This window comes from Dromiciops gliroides, chromosome 2 (genome assembly GCF_019393635.1).
Source record: "Dromiciops gliroides isolate mDroGli1 chromosome 2, mDroGli1.pri, whole genome shotgun sequence".
NCBI classification, from domain to species: Eukaryota; Metazoa; Chordata; class Mammalia; order Microbiotheria; family Microbiotheriidae; genus Dromiciops; species Dromiciops gliroides.
In genome coordinates, this window is record NC_057862.1 from 402,572,519 (window position 1) to 402,593,982 (window position 21,464).

General features: G+C 39.4%; 1 pseudogene; it reads right to left on the reverse strand.

The window, feature by feature from the left end:
• Positions 1-18,281: 18,281 nt before the first annotated feature.
• Positions 18,282-19,152, reverse strand: LOC122744555 (annotated as a pseudogene).
• Positions 19,153-21,464: the final 2,312 nt, after the last annotated feature.

Consider the following 21,464-nt stretch of genomic DNA (forward strand, 5'->3'; position numbering starts at 1 on the left):
GAGAATGTAGAACATTGAAATTACATTCATAGGTTTATAGCTGGAAGGGACCTTGGAAGTCTTTGGCTTGGCTCCTTAGTAACTGTGTGTGAGCAAATCCTTTCTCACCTCTGATCCTCACCCCTAAAAGGAAGGATTAGACTTCATGAGCTATCAGGTTCCTTCTAACTCGAAGTCCTAGGAACTCTATCATCCTGAGAGGAGGATATTCTATTTTATCTCACTAAAAAGCTGGGTATTTAGCTTTGGAGGATAAGAAAACCAAGTTAATCTTAGTTCTTACTTGGGCAAATGGAGCAGGAACTGACTGGAGTCGTCAGAGGATCTTGGTAGGGGATTCCTGCTTTGCTATTTATTATCTGGTAGGACCTTGGGCAAATCATGGAACCTTCAGGGAATTCAGGAAGGTTCCTCATATGCAAAATGAGGGGGTTGGACTGGTTGACCCTGGAAGTCATTTTTAGGTTTAGAGCTGTGATCCATTCTCTTAAATATTCCTCTCTTGAATGATTGACATTGGGATGGGATGTTCCTAATGTCTATTCTTATACCCAAGGAGTAGAACCTACCCTATAGGGGCTCATCTCAGCTAGGGCTTACCAGATGCTTCAATGCCTGTTGGTCTGGATCCCAATCCTGTAATAATCCCTGTGGAATGAGAGTCACAACTCAACTTTTTCTCCAATCTCTCTTAAGTAAATAATCTTATCTTAATGAAAAAATTAGCTCAATTTCTTTCGCTGTTTCCATCCTGGCACTACCTTTCACCACAGTTACCTGGGACACAGTGTAGTATAGTGGGCAAAATAAAAATAATAGTCTTTATATACGGCTCTTAAGATTTGAAAAGTGTTTTATATATGTTATCTCATTTGATTTTCCTAACAGCCCAAGGAAGTAGGTGCTATTTTAATCCCCATTTTATAGGTGAGGAAAAACTGAGACTGAAAGTGGGTAAGTAATGTGGCCAGGTCATGTAGCTAGTAAGTGTCTGAGGTAGGATTTGAACTCAGATCTTCTTGATTCTAAGTCAGTGGTATATCTACTATACTCTAGTTGCCTCATACTGGACAGGGAATTAGAAGACCTGGGTTTGAGACCTGCTTTCCCACCAACTAGTTGTGTGACCTTGGGCAAATTCCTCATTATATTGACTTGTTTTCTCTTTTTCCAAAAGAGGAGTGGTTTGTAATGGCCTCTCTGGTTTCATCCAGCTCTAATATCTATGAAAGAGACACTGAACCTCTATTGTACATAAAGGAGAAAAAAAAGGGTAGATTTTAAATATCCAAAGTGGAATTCTTTCTCAAGGAGGAGGTCAACAGGTGCATTAATCAATTAACAATCAGTTTTTTAAGCTCTTAACTATGTGCTAGGCACTGAGCCAAGTGTTAAAGTTACAAAAACAAAAGTGAAAACAGTCTTTACCCTCAAGGAGGGCATCATTAAGGTAGGTAAAATTCTTCACATCAAATGAATTTGTACCAGAGGCAAAAAAGCCCATCAAAGAATTATTCACAAGTGAGTTGTTTTGGAGATGCATGTTTATGTGTATTTGTTTCAAAGAAATTCTAGCAGGAAGTGGAAAGAGTACTGAATTTTGATTCATATATTTAGAAGAGGAAGGAGACTCCTCACCCTAAACTGGCGTTCATAGAGTGACAAGGCAGCTTCCACTTTCATTCCTAAAGGTTGGAAACAGTTCTTTTTATTTTCAAGTTTACAATGCTATGAGTATAAGTATAGGTATATGCCAGATATGCCATACAAAATCGATACAAGGTCACTTTGAAGGGAAGGCACAGGTTTACTGGGGGCAACCTAGAAAGCCATATGGTAAGAAGGAGGCTCTTGATCAGAGTCTCGAAGAAGTTAGGGATTCTAAGAGGTAGAGAAGAGGAGAGAAAGCATTCCCAAGCATGGCACAATGAAGGTATGGAGATGGGAAATGGTGTGTTCTGTGTGAGGAACAGCAAGTAGACCAGTATGGCTGGTCTATAGCATATGTGGAGAGGAATAATATGTCAGGAGACTGGAAGATAGAAAAGGAAGAGGTTTGTGAAGAGCTTTAAATGTCAAAATGGAGGATTTTATTTTTGATCCTGGGTATAACAGAGGGGCCACTGGATTTTACTAAGTGGAGAATATCAAGGTCAGACTTGTGTTTTGGGAATCTCACTTTGATATCTGTGTGGAGGATGGACTGGAGTGGGGTAGGTAGAACAATTAGGAGACTGTTGCAATAATCAAGGAAAGGAGGCCATGAACTAGAGTGGTAGATGTATGAGTAGAGAAGGATGATGAGGAGAGATGTTGTGGAAGCAGAAACAATGTGATTTAGCAGCTGACTGGCCATGTGGTGTGAGTGAGAGTAAGAAGTTGAGGATGACACTGAGGTCATTAACCTGCATGACTGAAAAGATGAGGGTGAACACAATAGTAATGGGGACATTTAGAAGAGGAATGTTTTTTTTTTGAGTGGGGGGTGGAAGATAATGAGTTTGAGATCATAAGATGATAGATTTAGAGATGAAAATGACCTTAAGGGCTGCTGAGAGGAAACTGGTACAAAGTTAAGTGACTTGCCTAAGATTGTAAAGCTAATATGTTTTTAGGGGAGTATGAGATGAGGAGGAAGGGAAAAGAGGGAGGTTTCTTTGAATGACCTAATTTTTTTCAATAGTAAGTTCCTCAACTGAGAAGGTTGGGGAGGGAGTGATGTGAAAAGAAAGGAGAGTAGAGATTTGGAAGAATTGCTGTGGTGAGTACTATACAGAATCCATTAGGGAGGCATAGGATTGCCTTGCTGTAGTGAGTGGCTAGTTGAGATTAGATAACATACATTTGCAGTAGATCCAGTCAGCATGCTTTTCAGTGACATTCAAGGAGGAATGATCAAAGTGGATGTTTGGAATAATATAGAGTTGAAATTTGGCAAGGTATAAATAGGGAAAGGGCAGAAGAAAAAGTGATTCAAGAGTAGAGGGCAGTAGGGTGGAGCTGGTTCACTAAGGTGTTGAGATTGGCTAGGGAGGAGCATATAGCCTATTGGGATTGGAGGTCATGGTAAGAATGAAGAATAGGTTTAGGAGTATTAAGGCATAGGAAGAAATGGAGTGATGGAAATTTATGACTGGATAGAGCAGTAGTTCTCAAAGCGCGGTCCACGGACTCTGTGGGGTTCCCAAGACTCTTTACGGCTCAATGAGATAAAAACTATTTCATAATAATACTATTTTAATTTCTAATATAGTAAATATTGGTAGATATAATCCACATAAAGATAAGCTCTTTGGGGAGGATCCTCAATTATTTTTAGGATTGTGAAGGTATCCTGATAGCAAAAAGCAAGAGAATTGCTGGAATAGAGGAATTTCAGAGTCCTTATACATGAAAAGGGAACACTTCTGAATGATGGTAAGAGTCCTTTGTGTAAATGAGGTGGAGTAGAGGAGTAGTTCATGGGAGTTGAGTAGATCCAGGAACTGTGATGTTAGAATATTTGAGGAAACATCAACATGCACATTGAAACTCTCTAGTATGAAGATGGGAATCAGTGGTGAGGGAACTTGTGAATCAGATATTGAATTCATTGAGGAAGGAAGAAGGACACTTCCTGAGGGTCAGCCTCCAGGATTTGCATTGTCTAATACCTTTGGACAGAGGGTGCTAATAGTCTATGAAAGGGCCATTGGATCTCTTTTGCTCTCATAGAAGAGAAGTATTGATTTTAAATAAAAGATCCAAAAGCACAATTCATTCCAAGCTCTAAGAGGAGATATTAATTTTCTATTTCAATATTAACTCCTCGACTTCATTATTATATTTCTTAAGGATATTTTAAAAGTGAAACAGGGAAAGGACAATGCTTACTCCAGAGGGATGATTCTGGGTCAAATGGTATAATTTCAGGCACTGGGGCTCTTGGGCTAGAAGACATATTTTGGAGCTGTGGAGTTTTCCTGGTGTTGCTTAGATTGTGTCATGTAGGCAGTCTTTTGGTAAGGGCCACCCTGTCTGGAAATTACTTTACCCCTCTCTCCTGGTAAAGAGCACGAAACTCTTAGTTTACCAGTTTACCACAGATTACTCTTTTCAGAAATACTAGGCAGGACTACCTTGTTCCTTTATTCAGTCCTGAGTACTCCATCTACTCTAGAATGACTTTAGGAATTTCCAGCCTTTGGCCTTGTGGCTGGGAGGGAAGCAAGCTATATTCTGATCCCTTAGCACCTACTCCTGACTCTGCGATATTTGAACACATGTTCAGAATATAGTTTCTTTTCATGGTTGCTTAATTATTATGGCTTGGAAGACAATAATAATAAATTAAAGTGAAATCTAATTGCTCCACGGGTTCCCACATCTGCCAGAAGAATTCAACAGATAACAACAGGACTCCATGAGCATCTCCAAGTTGGAATTTGTTATTGGTGACAGGCAAAAAGCTTTCCCACATTAGCCCTGCAGCTAGACTGGCTAATAACAGGAACAGAAAACAATTGGTACAGATGAAAAAGTCTAAGACAAAAGGAAAATTTGTAAAATAGAAAAATGGATTTCTTGAGAAAAACAACTTCCCTTGTCAACATTGTTTTAAGTGAAGCATTTTATTGCCTTTAGATTTAAAGTTCATTAAAAGTAAGCAATTTTGGAGGTGCATGTGCTTCTCACTCCCTCTATACCCCCACCCTTCTCAAACAAATCTATATTAAAGTTAATCATCAATTGAAGCCAAAAATTATATTGGAAAATCATTCTTTCACAAACGGAAACTATTATAATTTAAAAGGGTGCAAATGATACCATACATTTTCAGAAAGAGATCAATGAAAACCACTTTATTAGAAAATATAAATCACTTTTTAATTTCAGTCGCAATAAGAAAAGAACTCATTTTTTCAGTTTCATTGAAATTGATTGGTACACCTGCAGAGAGAAGCAGCTTTATCATCTCATTATCAGTCAATTAATATGCAGGTCTAAATGTGAATACTATTCCAGTTAACTATAAACGAATGATTTTATTGAAGTCTTAATAGACCAGGAAAAGCTGACTTCCACCCTGCTAAATGAGGTCAGTTAAAAAAAATCAAAAGTGTATAACTTCGGATAGGCAAAACTCAAACCATCTCCTTACTCTTTCCACAATTGAGGAATGGAAGTTAAACAGTTTGCTTGAAGACAGAAGGTCCAGTTAAGGAAGAATCAGAATGTTGTATTTAATTTTAAAAAAAGTTATTGAAGAGAGCTTAATTCTGCAGTATGTTCCTCTTTCTACAATTAAATAGTCTATGGACCATGGACATGTTTTTTGCTCTAACACACAGAAATCTATGGCCAACACTGACCTACAGCAAAATTGTGAAATTGGCAAAGTCTGCAGAGTAGAAAGAGCTTCTACCTTGAGATTAGAAGATGTGAGTGTAAGGGGGCATTCCTAATCAAAATGAAGAGCTCTCCAGTTAACCTGATGAAATTCCCTGATGAGTTTATGGCTGAAATTTCAGAATGATGGTCATTGTTAGCCCTTTATCAAACTGAAAAGTTCCCCAACCAGACTGATGAGCACAAGGAGCTCCTACTTGGATGATTGTAAAACTAGCCACTCCTCCTTGTGCCTAATAAAATCTGGCCACAGTCTAGAGCTCCCAGCTGTTGAAGACTAACTCTTTGCCCTTTCCTTCTAACCTTCTTCTAGGTTACAGAAAGGGGAGTGGAAGTTTTTTTTCACACCCTCAAACTTTTTAACCAGAAGTAGCAATGGCAACTTGCAGCAGAAGAACATGGCAATGGAGAGACATATGATTGCGTGTAGCCTGAAAGGGAGTTCAAGGTCCTAAGGTCCTGAATCCCAACATTATGTGGGGAGGGGGTAGTATTTTTTTTTTTTTTTAGTGAGGCAATTGGGGTTAAGTGACTTGCCCAGGGTCACACAGCTAGTAAGTGTCAAGTGTCTGAGGCCGGATTTGAACTCAGGTACTCCTGAATCCAGGGCCGGTGCTTTAACCACTGCGCCATCTAGCTGCCCTGAGGGGGTAGTATTTTTAATTCCCTGTGCAATGTGATATAAGAATCTAGCCTTCTTGCAGAGAAGAGAAATTACTTGGGCACCATCAGCTTTGAGAGTTGATTATTGAGTCACTCTAAGTTCAAGAGTTCTTGAGTTTGAGAGTTTAGGTACTCTGCTTTCAAGAGAGATAAGATTTCATGATGTATTTTGATCCTTTGAGCAGGAAGAAGACAGTCTATAGGATTCTTATATAATGTTCTACTTGGAGAACAAAGCCAGTGAATTACTCAGACTCTGCAGGTATGATGAGAAGGGAATAATATGCTTTTATTCATCAAAGTCCAAATCATGTTTACTTCTTCTTCTTTGTGAGGCAATTGGGGTTAAGTGACTTGCCCAGGGTCACACAGCTAGTAAGTGTTAAGTGTCTGAGGCCGGATTTGAACTCAGGTACTCCTGACTCCAGGGCCGATGCTCTATCCACTGTGCCACCTAGCTGTTCCTCATGTTTACTTCTTGAGGAGAGTCTCAACCACCAGGTGGAACTACAAGTCTAGCAGAGACTGTGTAGGACTCTGAGGGAGGGAGGGACCCAACAGAATGGCAGGGAGTTGCCCTGATAGCAGGCAGAGCTGATGGGCTATTTAAACATTTTGTGTTTCGTTATTAGTTCATGACTTTCTGTGAGTCCTTAGAATCTTATGCATTTTCTGCAAGGTGAAATCAAGACTGTCTTATACCTAATAATCATTGTATTTTTATTTTCTGTATAGAATTTGGGCATCCTCTTACTCACATTTGGGGATACCCTAGGCATAAAGCTGTATTTATGCTTTATCTTAGAGACTTTTCTAGATCAGGACAATAAAACAAAGAAAAGGAGTGGCACAGGTCAAGGTACCAGGATGGGCCTTGGACCCATGTCCTTGGAGGGTACTGGTCCACAGGTAACCACATATGTTTGAATCCTTGTTCTGCTACTTGCCAACTGTGTGACCTTGGGCAAGTCACTGAACCCCTCTAAGACTTAATCTCTGTACTAGTAAAATGCAAATAATAATGTACTACCTGTTTTAGAAAATTGATGTGGGGAAAATGTTTGTATACTTTAGAGTGCTATAGAAATGAGATGTTATCTGGAATCCTCCTGTTGCCTCTGTTGTCCTACTTACCCCTAGATGTCCAGCATTTTCACTATTATTTTCATCTTTTCACCTATAAAAATTTGTTCTCAGCTACCACTTTGGATCTGATTGATTATTTCACAAATAAGGCAATTGGCTTAATGCATTGCCATATTCCTTTGGGTATTTATATTTTAGTTGGAGATCATCTCTAAATCTGAAGGAATATGTAAAGCTAGCTTTTCAGTCATCTCAGAAAGGCTACTGGGGAAGAAATAATTTGGTCTCTGTGTTAGTTTATACATAGACCTTTCAAGTGCCATGCAGGTAGAAGCTGCTATGTAAGGTCAAGTCTGCCCATGGGGTGAGGTGACCAGCAGCCATAATATGTCCCTATTGATAGCTTCTATTAGAGTCAATGAGGTCATTGCCATCTGTGTCTTGGCACCCAGTGGATATATTCATGGAGAGGCATGGTTTAATGGAATCAGGTAGGTCTGGTCTAATATGTAGGTTGACTTTGGATTGAGAGGGATGAAACTATTTTTTTTCTTTTTCAGACTGGAACTGGTAAGGAACTTTCATTACAAAAGCAGATGAATATCTTCTCTGCAACTTGCAATCTTAGAGAGTCATTTTGGTCACTGAGAAGATAAGTAACTTGTCCAGGGTCACACAACCATTATATATGTCAGAGGTAGCACTAGAACCCAGATGTTTTGGTTAGCTTTCTATCCATTATGCCAAGTTGCTTCATCAAATTTTAAACTAGTCTACCAGGACTTGTGTACATGAGTTTAGCCCTTCAACGTAGTAATTTTGGGAACTACACACTTATTGTTGTGATACAGCTTTGTTCAAAACATTTCTGAAACTCCTCTCTGGAAATCACTTTGAAATAGGTCTTTTTAAAAATTATGAACTTGAAAAATATTATTAAACATGAACATTTCCATGTAAAACAAAGAATAGAAAAGGAGGCCTACACACAAAATCCTGAATATTATATATTTTGTGTATATATATATATATATGTATATATATATATAAAATTTAACATGACAGAACTAACAGTACCCTGGTCATTTATGTCCCTTTATGGATATCTTGAAGTTCTCTTCTGTGAGTTTTAAAAGTGATTTATTACTGATATTTTCTTTTTTCTTTTTTTAAAAGGCTCTTTTCTTTGTTCCCTATTTAAATAGCACTGTTACTGCCCCTTACTCCCTCTCAGCACCCTTCTCCAAAATCCTTTCCTTCTAACAAACAAGTATAGTAAAACAAAACAAATTCATACTTTGATAATGTCTGAAAATAGTATAACTCATTCTGTGCCTACATTCTATGACATCTCTGCCCCAAAAGTATGTTTCATCATTAGTCTTCTGGAGTTCTTACCAGTTACTACATTGATCAGCACTCTTAAGTATTTTAGAGTTGTTTTTCTTTTCAATACAGTAGTCATATAAATCATTCTTCTGTCTTAGTTCATTTTACTCTGCATTAATTCATGTAAGTCCTTTGAGTATTATCAGAATTTTTTCCTTTTCTTATTCCTTTTGTTTTGTTTTGTTTTGTTTTGCAAGGTAATGAGGGTTAAGTGACTTGCCCAAGGTCACATGGCTAGTAAGTGTAAAGTGTCTGAATCTGGATTTGAACTCAGGTCCTCCTGAATCCAGGGCCGGTGCTTTATCCACTGAGCCACCTAGCTGCCCCCTCCTTTTCTCATTTCTTACAGAACAGGAATATTCCTTTGCATTCATATACCATAATTGGTCAAATTAGTCTCTAACTGATGGGCATACACTTAGTTTCCAGTTCTTTACTATAATGAAAAAGCACTTCTATCATTATTTTTGAACATATAAATATCCTTTTCTTCTGTCTTTTTCTTTGGGGGGAAATGGCTACTGGTGGTATTCCTGGGCCAAAGGATAAGCATAATTTAGTCATTTTGGGGGCAGAGTTCCAAATTGTTTTCCAAAATGGCTGGACCAATTCATAACTCCACTCAGAGGACACCTGTCCTCCCACAAACCCTCTAATAATTATTCTTTTCCTTTTAAAAAAAATCTCTGCCAACTTAATGGGTGTAAGGAAGAACTCCAAAGCTGTTTAAATGTGCATTTATCTTATTATTTGTGATTTGCACCCCATCCCTGCATTATGGTTGTTGATTGCTTATATTTCCTCTTTTGAGGACTGCCTGTTTATATCCTTTGATCATTTTTCTATAGTGGAATAGTCCTTGTTCTTATCTATTTGTATCCATTTCTTATGGATAGATCTTGGATATCACACCTTTATCAGGAAATTTGCTGTGAAGATTATTTTCCTAGTTGACTATTTTCCTTTGAATTTTAGTTGTATTGTTCTTGTGTAAAAATCAATTTCATATAATTGAAATTGTCCTGTTTATCTTTTGTGATAATTTCCTTATCTAGTCAAGAACCCTTCTCCTCCACCTATAGATGTAAAAGTTATCTCTTTCCCTTTTCTTCTAATTTATATGACATTTTAGATCTAGGTCCTCTATCCATTTGAATCTTATTATGTTATGTGATTCATGATGTTGACATTTATCTATTTTCTCCCAGACAGCTTACCAATTTTCCAAGCAGTTTTTGTTAAATACTGAGTCTTTATACCACTACCCGATGTCCTTAGGTTTATCCAATGCCATACTACTATGTTATTTTACTTCTGTATATTATATAGCTAATCTGTTCAACTGATCAACTTTTCAATAAAAAAAACAACCCTAGTACCATATAGTTTTGATGATTATGACTTTGCTTTATAGTTTGAGATCTGGTACTGCTAGATCTCTTTCTTTTGCACCCTTTTAAAAATTATTTCTCTTGAAATTCATGGACTTTTTTTCTACCAGAAGAATTTTGCTATTGTTTTGTGTGGTTCTTTAAGGTAATTCTTTAGTACTTTGTTAGGCACTGAATCTGTAAATTAATTTAGGTAGTATTGTCATTTTTTATTATGTTGGCTGAGCCCAACCATGAGCAATTAGTATATTTCCATATATTTTTCTTTATTTCTATAAAGTATATTTTGTTGTTATATTCATGTGTGTATAAATTGGTAAATGAAGAAGTGTCTTTGTCAGAATTCATAACAGTCACTTGTACCTAGTAGGTGTACCATGCTTGCTGGATGAATTTGAATTTGAATTTGAATTGAACCTAATTGAATTAGTTTAGGAGCCACAAAGAAAAATCATTCTCATTATAGTCATTCCTTACTATTGACCCAAATGATTAAAAATTTTTCTTTTATTTACCAGTCTTGACTTGTAATGACTTTTTGTTGTTTCCAAAAATCTAGTCCAGTTTCAATGAAGCAAAATTTGCCACTACTGAAAAGAATGGCAAGCCAGCATGGAATAATGGAAAAGGTACAACCATCATTATAACTTCATGACATATGTGAGAGCAAATATTATGTTTATGCTTTGATGAATCTGTGATCTCATTAATAAGGATATCCTATCCAGTGATATAGATCACACCCACATATTTCTGCCTAGTCTGTGCTATTCTTGTCCATTTTCCCCCATATGTTTGTGATAGAGAGCTCACCCAACATTCTAGGGGCCTTTCTCTAGATCTCTTGACATTAATGTAGCACCCAGGCTATTCAGTAATTATCCCTCATGCTGGGTATGTGACTAGCCCATATTTTTTTCTCCTTCTACATTTCTCTAGAGATATCTTTAATGCCACTTGTCCCATGTGCAATTGATCATTTGTAATATGTTGCAGGCTTCTCAAGTCTACCATGAACCTCTCCATTGACCTGTGGGTGATCCTTAACTTTAATTATTTAAAAACGGTGGTATTCTATGATTTGTAGCTGTACAGATCACTAAAGGAATATTAGTATTAAAAAGATGGGCCTTTGTTTCAAGGAAAAGTTTGGGGTCATAAAAGAACTGGTTCATTTGTCAAAAGCCATACAGCTCTTTCTTCTACTCTTGTTCAATCATGGGCCCAGAATACTGTCTATTTGAAATGTCTATCTGAGATATATGTACTGATGAATGAGCTTTACAGGTGATCCATCCAACTATGTATCATACTTTGTCATTTTCATCTATTTTTTTCCCTGCATAGTTATGCCATATTCTTTTGAGCAATGATGGGTTTCATTTAGGGAAATTGACAGTGTTTTAGGGTTTGAAGCAATCAGAGCAAGGTTAAATATTTAGATTCTAATTTTACAGATGAGGAAATATTTTTAGGAAGGGTATGCCACTTGCACAATGTCACAAAGTATAAGGGACTAAAATTCTAGCTAGTCTGTCTAAAATATCTAATGAGTGGTCGCCAATAAATTATAAGCTTTAGCAAGAGTTAGACTTTTAAGCATTTAATAAGGAGAATTAGAATTTAGTGAAGCTCAATTTACCGCATCTATCTATCTCAGGGAGCTGCAGTTCTCCTGCTCTGCTCTCCAGTAGAATCCTGGCGAAAAAGAGCGAGAGCACCAGCCTCGCTCCCTCTTCCTCCCACAAGCAAATGTCACTTCCTGACGCCAAAGAACCGCATGTCTTGCCCTCAGACGCCTTCTTCTCATGGCAGAGCTTTGCTACAGTAAGTCTTCAGCAGGTGGCGTCATTCCAATCGTTACAAAAGGCTAGGGTGTGGCCAGGGCAAAATTTGAAACTAAAGCTTCTGACTCAGAGTGTAATGCTTTTAAAATTATATTATGCTATCTCTCTCTTTTTTCTTCTTTTTTCTTTTTTTTTGGCGGAGCAATGGGGGTTAAGTGACTTGCCCAGGGTCACACAGCTAGTGTCAAGTGTCTGAGACTGGATTTGAACTCAGGTCCTCCTGAATCCAGGGCCGGTGCTTTGTCCACCATGCCACCTAGCTGCTCCTATGCTACCTCTTGAGACAAATTACCTCTCAGGCTCTGGACCCATGGGTTGCTGTCATAAAAATCCTATCTTGTTTTTAGTCCTATGACCCAGTTCTTTAACATGCATATTGTAGCTGTTATACATGTTGCAGACAATGGACCTTAATACTAAGAAGCCAATTTAACTGAGCTTTTGTCACAAAATTGCTTAATTAGATTTTTTTTTCCGGGGGGGGGGGATGGGAATCTTGTGGAGATTCACTTTAGTTTCTTTGCTTTTTTCCCTTTTTTTCAGATTGCTAAATTCTTATAATTTGATATCTTTTTCAAAAGTTTCATCGATGGTTTTTCACATTGTCTTTATTCTTTGATCCCTCTCCCAGATCCTTCCTTTATAACAACAAAAACAGTTAAGCAAAACCAACTGACACAACCAGGTGTCATATCTGGTGAAACATTCCATATCTGCAGTTCACCACCTTTCTGGAAATAGCTAGTAATAATGATAATAGCTAGTATTTGTATAGCACTTTAAGGTTTGCAAAGGGACTATCTCATTTTTGTCTTTGTAATAATGATACTTGGCATAGTGCCTTGCTTAGGTTATTTTATTTGTTCCTTTGAGTTTGGGGAAGTCCAAGTTATATTTTCTGGAACTAACTCTGAACATTATATTTAATCTGATTTCTGGTGTGTTTTAATGTTCTCACTTATATGATTTTAGTTATTGTTCAGTATTGTTCTTTCAGATTTTCTTTCTTGGCTCTGCATCAGATTAGATAAGTATTCTTATATTTCTCTAAATTTCTGATATTTATTGTTTTTACTGTACAACAATAGACCGTTACATCCATATGTCACAATTTGTTTATTCAGTTCCCATATCATGAATGGAAGGCTCTTATGGAAGACCCTTCCCTCCTTCTTTCTTTCCTCTCTCCCTTCTTTCTTCCTTTTCTTCTTCTCTTCCTTCTTCCCTACTTCTCTCCCTTCTTCCACAAAGGGTTCTGCTATAAATATTTTGTTTCTATATATATGGGACTTTTCTTTGTCACTTAAATGTCCAAAATTGAACTCATCATCTCCACTCTCCCCTAAAAATAACCTCTTACCTATTTTAAAGTCCCCCATTTCTATTGAGGGAGACCATTATCTTCCCAGTCACTTAGGATTCATAACTTTTAGAAACATTTTGGACTCTTCTTTCTACCTCAGTCTCCAATATCTTAGCTATTGCTAACTCCTCTTCATTGTATTTCCATAAATCTTCTACATCCAATCTTTTCTTTCCACTCCCATGGCGACACCTTAGTCCAAGACCTCATCACTATTTTCCTATATTATTATAATAGCCCCTTGATGGGTATCCTTGTCTTTAGTCTCTCGCCTCATAAATCCATCCTTCACATAGAGGCCAAAATTATCTTCCTAAACTGGAGGTCTGGTCATGCCACTCCCCTGTTCAAAAAACCTTCGGCGGCTCCCTATTGCTTATGGGATAAAAAATTACTTCAATGTAGCAGTGAATCTGGTGCCAGCAGTGAAAGGGCCTTTCAAGCCTTATTTCTCATTACTTTCCTTTATATACTTTATGTTTCAGCCAAGCTTGACTATTACTCAGAACAGGACTCAGATTTGAACTCAGAATTCTGTTACTTCCATGAATTTTCCTTCTTTTTTTTAACCTCTTGAAAATTTTATTTTCAGTTCTGAATTCTCTCCCTCCCTCCACCCTTTCCTCTATCCATTGGGAAGGTAAGAAATATAACGATTATACATATGGAATCATGCAAAATATTTCCACATTAGCCATATTTTGGTGGGGGGAAACCAAGAAAAATAAAGAAAGAGGAGAAAAACCCCATATACTTCAATCTGTACTTAGAGTTAATGTTTGCTCTCTAGAGGTAGATAGCATTTTTTATCATGTTGTTCAGTCATTTTTTTAGTTGTGTCTAACTCTTCATGACTTTATTTGGGGTCTTCTTGGAAGAATTACTGGAGTGGTTTGCCACTTCCTTCTCTAGCTCAATTTACAAATGAGGAAACTGAGGCAAACAGGGCTAAGTGACTTGCCCAAGGTCACACAGCTAATGAGTGTCTGAGGCCAGATTTGAACTCAGGAAAATGAGTCTTCCTGATTCTAGGGCCAGTACTCTATCTACTGCACCATCTAGCTGCCACTTTTCATCATGAATCCTTTGGAATTGCCATGGATCATTGTATTGATCTGACTAACTAAAACTTTCTTAGTTTATTGTCATTGCAATATTGCTGTTAGGAGGTTTATGGTTTCCTGCTGCTTCTTACTTCACTTTGCACCATGAATTTTCAATAGTTTCCATGGCTAGAGAGTGCTCTCTCTTCATCTCTGCCTTTCAGATTACCTTCCTTTAGGGCTCATCTCAGGTACTTCCTTTTTCTTTAAGTGTTTGTTTCCTCAAATGTTCCTGGAGCACTGTCTATCTCTCCTCTGCTCCTTTCATCTTTTGCCTTGCATTATATTAATCTGGGTACAAGTTGTGATCCTCCAGGGGAATATTAACTCCTTGAAGACAAGGATTATTTTATTTTATCTTTGTAAGAAACCTGGTGCAGTGTCTTGCTTAATAAATGTTTGTTGAATTGGATTGAGTTCTGCCCATCTTCATGTACATCTGGATAGATCCCTACTCCTCCCTCTTTCCTCATACTAATATAGGCTTATTTGGCCACACTACTGTCATGTTTGGAAGATTACTGAGCCACGTTTGGGAGGCCAACTCTGAAACACAAGCCATCGGTGACATTGGCCTTCCTTTGATTCATGCCATTCTCCATTCAGGCTGGTTTCTTGTCATTTACTATAGTAAATATCTTCACGATTGAGTAGGTAAAATTTATACTTAAAAATAAGGTATTTGGGCTATTTAGGGATTTCAATTATTCAGGTTCCCTTCATCTTCTATTTTTTATGAGTAATTGGAATGTGAGTGAAGGGTCAACATTTGTAAAGCACTAAATTATGACACATGTTGAGATACATATCAGTATAGTGCAGAGAATTCACATAAAAGAGATAAATGCTAATATCTGTACCTATGCTTAAATGAGGGGCTAGGTTTTGAGTAGACTGTCACGCTGAGACCCTTTAAATGCCTTGACTGAGCAATCTGGCCAAACCCCATTTTCACAGTTTCAAACATTTCACATTCTCCTTGTTCCATGAAATGCATGAAAGCTGCTTCTGACCACAGACTGATGCACTGTCCCTTTTATCTCCAAAATGGGCTTCAATTGGTTCCAGGGAAAATGATTTCCCCAAACCAGTCTGTTAGCAATAATTGGCTTATATGTGACCTATCCATTTCCACAAGCTCATTAGACCTAGGCACAGGTGCCTCCTCTCTCTCCCCCAGGGTGGCAGGGTAGGGGACAGCCCAAGCCTGTCTAGTAGCAACCCCAGTGCTCAACAAGCCCACCCTGACTCTCTCTTGGATGCTTCTGAAGTATAGTAGCTGCTGCTCTGCCCTCTGGTAATGGAGGGCAGTCACAGAGTGTATAGAAATCTATTGTTACTGCCAAGTAATAAGGAGGGCAGAGTGATGGACTGGATCATGTCTTATGATTGTGAGATATACAGGAGAACACAGGCATTTTTGTTATTAGACTCAGGAAAAAGTCCCTCCCTTCCTTCCTTCCTTCCTTCCTTCCTTCCTTCCTTCCTTCCTTCCTTCCTTCCTTCCTTCCTTCCTTCCTTCCTTCCTTCCTTCCTTCCTTCCTTCCTTCCTTCCTTCCTTCCTTCCTTCCTTCCTTCCTTCCTTTCTTCTTTCCTTTTTTCCCCACTCTTTAACCACTTGCCCCCATACCCTCTTTCTTCTACTTGATTGGCCAGGCCCTACCAATGGGAGTTCAATTAGTTGATAACTGGCGCCCAATGTATAAGGTTACTGTAGGGGTATGTTAAACTGTGACAACAAATGGGTAAAGCACAATGGTTGAAAAAGGCCAGCTGTGTGTTACCACAGCCTCTAGGAGACCTACAAAAACAGTGGCCTAATGGAAGCCTTTAGTCTGCAATTACTGGTTTCTGCGATACCTGGTCTTGAATCCTAAACAATTCAAAACTGGTTTTATATTCAGAAACAGATTAGCTGGAGTCTGGGTTGGTTATAAACATATAGGAATGCTTTATCTTAGGGCAACCAAGAGTGATCATTAGCCTGGATGCAAGAACACCTACAATGCATGTGTGATATCTTTATTATACCACTTTGATGTAAATTTATTGTTCTCCCATGATTTCATTTTTGTACTAGTAAGTCTTCTGATGTCATATGGCTATATGCCATATATTTGTTCTACTATAAGCCCATTATAAGTACACACACACATGCACACCCCCATATACACAAACACAATACACACACACACACTCATAATAATTAGCTAATTTTAAGTCTAGGGGTCCCTAAGTTCTGCACAGTTCCCTCCTAGGTAGAAAAATTCCCAACATTTGATCAGAAGTTGGGCTCTCTGCCTTAACTTATATTTATATCTAACTCCAATGAACTAATGGACTCTGTGGTGGGACAAAATTTGGGTTACTGGAAGTATTTGAATAATGAAACAGCAGATTATATTATAGTATCCGTGGAAAGACAGATATTTAGAAGGGAAGCTGAGGAAACATGAGACCTTTTCAGAGGGCTTCCCCCAGTAATTAAGGAGGTAGGTACACCAGTAGTCTCAACCCAGGTCATATACTTCAATATGCCCATATGGCCCATGGCCCACCTTGATTCTACCTTTTCTGCCACGACTCAATATTATCTTTTCCTTTTCCCTGTTGTTGCTTGGCCCTCAGCTGGAGGTTCTTTCTGGCTTAGCTCTGCATGACCTCATTCCTTCCTTTTAGATTCCAGACCTTCAGCATCTCTACTTCAGTCTAAGATAGCTCATTACTTTTATACAAATTCCTTAGGGATGACCCAATCTCTCACACAATGGCCTGATTGATTCAAGGAAGTGTATAGCCCTCCCTCCCCCCCAACTCCCCCAGCTCCCTTCACACTTGATCCAATCAATTACTTTTAAGTAGGGTGAGATAAGCAATGGAGACCAGGACTAGCACTTACTATATATGTGTGTGTATACACATACATATTTATATAGGCATATATGTTATGTGGTTATACTCTGGCTCTATTCTCCCAGGACTAGGTCTGTTACATTTTGTTTCCCTTACCCCCAGGGTTCTCTCGTATCCTGAGGGGATTAGAGAGTCTCTTTTCTCTGCTATCAGCTTGATTCCTCCCTGGTTGTGTCCTCCCATTTTTAGGTATCCATCAACATCATATCAACTTTAGTTTTATAAAGCGTTTAAAAAAAAACTATAGGAAGGTGGGGCAGCTAGGTGGCACAGTGAATAGAGCACTGGCCCTGGAGTCAGGAGTACCTGAGTTTAAATCTGGCCTCAGACACTTAACACTTACTAGCTGTGTGACCCTGGGCAAGTCACTTAACCCTCATTGCCCTGCCCAAGGGAAAAAAAAAGGGAGAAAGGAAAATGGAGGTAGATATTATTTTGTCAGTTCAGGTCTCTGTGTTTAATATTAATAGGGATGGTTTCTGGAAGACTCTGTGTTAGACACGCTCATTGGAGGCCATCTAGTACACATGCAAAGGACACATGTTTTGAAACACAACCACCAACTTAGTTTGGGCCCTCATTATATATACTGGCAGGTCTGAGGATGGAGTGTTGGACTTAGAGTCAGGGACAAAAGAATTCAAATCCCATCGCAGGAGTTTATTAGGCATGTGATGAAGAGCAAGTCACTTAACTTTTCTCAGCTACTTGCTCACCTGTAGAATGGTGATAATAACCTACCTCACAGGGTTGTTGTGCAGATCAGATAGGAGAATAGATGTAAATTACTTTGTAAACTAATGTATTATATCAATATTTGCTGTGATTATCTTGCCTGGACTATTCTAGTAGCCCTGTAATTGGTTTTCCTGACTCCAGTTTCTTTCCTCTCTAATCTGTCTTCCCCCCAGTTGCCGAAATGCTATTTTTTTTTTTTTTGCGGGGCAATGGGGGTTAAGTGACTTGCCCAAGGTCACACAGCTAGTAAGTGTCAAGTGTCTGAGGCCGGATTTGAACTCAGGAACTCCTGAATCCAGGGCGGGTACTTTATTCACTGCGCCACCTAGCCGCCCCATTGCTATTTTTTTTTTAAAGCAGGCATAGTTCAGTTTATTCAGTGTTTATAAAAAAAAAAATCTTATGTGGTTGCCACAGCAGCTTCCTGGGTCCTCTGGACAGATACCTGAGTGCGAGTCTTCACAAGATGGTCGGTGAATTCCTCATAGGGAGACTTAGTTAACACAGTCTCCTTCCATAGGTCTGGGGTTAGGTAGCTGTATGTTTTGGAGATGGCATCGAAGGTAGCTTTAGCAAAGTTGCCCAGAGTGGCAGTACAGCCCCTTGCAGAAGTATAGCAGTCATTAATTCCAGCCATCATCAGGAGCTTCTTAGGCATAGGAGCTGAGACAATGCCAGTACCTCTAGGGGTGGGGATCAGGCGCACCAAAACAGATCCACAGCACCCAGTGACCTTGCAGGGCACTGTGTGAGGCTTGCCAATCTTATTTCCCCAGTAGCCACGTCTCACAGGAACGATGGACAGCTTGGCCAGAATGATAGCACCACAAATAGCTGTGGCTAGTTCCTTGGAGCACTTGACACCCAAGCCAACATGGCCATTGTAGTCGCCAATGGCCACAAAAGCCCTGAACCTGGTACATGGTCCAGCTCTAGTTTGTTTCTGAACAGGTGTGATCTTCAGAACCTCATCCTTCAGTGAAGACCCCAGGAAGAAATCGATGATCTCAGATTCCTTAATAGGAAGGGAGGAAAGATAGATCTCCTCCAAAGACTTGATCTTCATGTCCTTGACGAGGTGGCCCAGCTTGGTGACAGGAACCCACTCCTTATCCTCGGCCTTTCCTCCTCGGGGGCCCGCGGCCTCGACCAGGGCCCTGACCTTGACCTCGGCCCCCACTGCCGAAGCCACCATGGAAGCCCCCTTGGCCTCCAACTCTGGGGCTCCCAGGGCCTCCAGCTCCTTCTGCAGCACTGGCGTCATCTGCCATTTGGTGTTCGTTAGAAGTAGAAGCCAAAATGCTATTTCTAAAGCACATTCCTTAAGTTTGACCATGTTGCTTCTTTGCTCAAGAAGCTTCATTGACTCCCTATTACTCCAGGATAAAATAGTTTCCTCTGTTTGACATTTAAAATCCTTCTTAATCTTGCACTGACTTATCAAATTACTTCCTTTCATGTATTCCATGTTCCAGCTAAACTGATTTACTTGTTGCTTCCCATACACAACATTCCATTTCCCACCTCTGTCCTTTGCACAGGTAGTACCCATACCTGGAATACTTTCCCTCCTCAACTCTGCTTCTTGGAATCCTTAGCCCCCTCCAAGGTTAGCTTTAATGACACTTCTTAAGTGAGTCCTTTCCTGCTGCCCTCAGTTGTTAATACTCTCCCACCCTACCGAATTATTTTTCTATACAACTGATCATATTTTTTTCTTTTCTTTTCTTTTTTTTTTTTGTGGGGCAATGAGGGTTAAGTGACTTGCCCAGGGTCACACAGCTAGTAAGTGTCAAGTGTCTGAGGCCGGATTTGAACTCAGGTACTCCTGAATCCAGGGCCAGTGCTTTATCCACTGCACCACCTAGCCGCCCCGTGATGATTGTATTTTTCAAGGCAGATATCTGTTCTAGGGAGTCACAAACTCACTGGCAGTTTACACATTCCCTTGGTGGGAGAAATACTGAATAAATATTTCTGTCTGTGTTTTTGTCTCTGTCTTCTCTCACTCCCTCCCACCCCCCACCCCCCTCTCTGTCTACTTCCTCTCTGTCTTCTTCCTCCCTCTCTCTTCTCTCCCTTCATCTCTTCCCCTACCCCATTCTCTTTGACTCTCTTTCGATCCAATTCAGTGTTCCCAGGGTGTGAGAATTTGTGAATTATCTTCCTTGTTATTTCAGAGAGCCCTAGTCTCCTAGCCTCAGCACAATGGAGTTGGAATTCTCTAGAAGTAAACATGTTTGGCTGCTACATGCAGTTGTTTTTATTCTTAGCATAGAATTGATAAACAAATCCATAGTATATAAAACAAGAAGACAATGCATAATAAATATCTCCCAAGAGGCTGCAAACCCAGTGTTCTCCTAGGCCTTGGAATTCCCCAGATAGCTCAGGTGCTGCTTTAAGTCCAGGAGTTTTAGGAAATGTATTAATTCCCCATGGCTGTGCCTCATCTGAATGGCTGAAGGAGTGCCCAGTCTAGCTTGGGATCCAGGGTGAGCTGAAACACAGGAAGTTTTGTGGGACCACTGGCTGCCTCTGATCTAGTTATAAAATGGGGTAAGTAGCCCATTATTGAACTGAGTTGAATTGAACCATTGAGAATGCTTATTCATGGCATGGCCACTTCAGATTACTTATGCTATACTGTCTGTGACTTTGGGGCCCTTATAATATCCTCTTATTAAGGTTGGTTTGACATGCAAGATATTAAGTATGTGGTCATGTTCATGATATATTTCAGGGTTATCAAAAAGATCTCCTTTCTTCTACTCTCCAGTGCCTCATAACCACCTGTTCATCTCAGTCTACCCTACTACCCGAAAGTCCATCATCAAAGTTACTCTTTAGGACTTAAGCAAGAAGACTAATAATAATTTGTATTTACCTAGGGGTTTGTAGTTAAAAAGAGCTTTATTTACATTATTATCTTAGACAAATAAATATTAGAGCCAGTACTTTAACAGACTGTAATAGATTGTGGTTTAATAGACTGTGGTTCACAGAACCCCAGATCAGGAAGACACTCAGAAATTATAGAATCATAGATTTAGAGCTAGAGGGGGTCTTGGAGGTCATCTGGTTGGACTCTCTCATTTTATAGATGTGGAATCAATGGCCCTGAGTAGTGACGTGTCTTGTCTAAGGTCAGACAAGTATTAAGTAGTAGAGCCATGCCTCAGATCTATGTCTCTGGACTTGAAATCTAGTATTCTCTTTTCTTTTTTTTTTTTTTTGTGTGAGGCAATTGGGGTTAAGTGACTTGCCCAGGGTCACACAGCTAGTAAGTGCTAAGTGTCTGAGGCTGGATTTGAACTCAGGTCCTCCTGAATCCAGGGCCAGTGCTCTATCCACTGCACCATGTAGCTGCCTGAAATCTAGTATTCTCACCTTTGGATGAGGCTGCTTCCCTGCAGGGCCTTGAAGACACACTGAGTTTTGATTGATTCAAGAAAAATGTGTGGAGCGTGGGGTTCTTGCTATTTGAGGGCAGGCCATGGTGGTCCAGGGGTTGCATGAGGACTTTTTGGGTCTGTGATGTTTAAAATCTAAATTGTGGTTGCCTTAAATCAGAAGCTTTAGC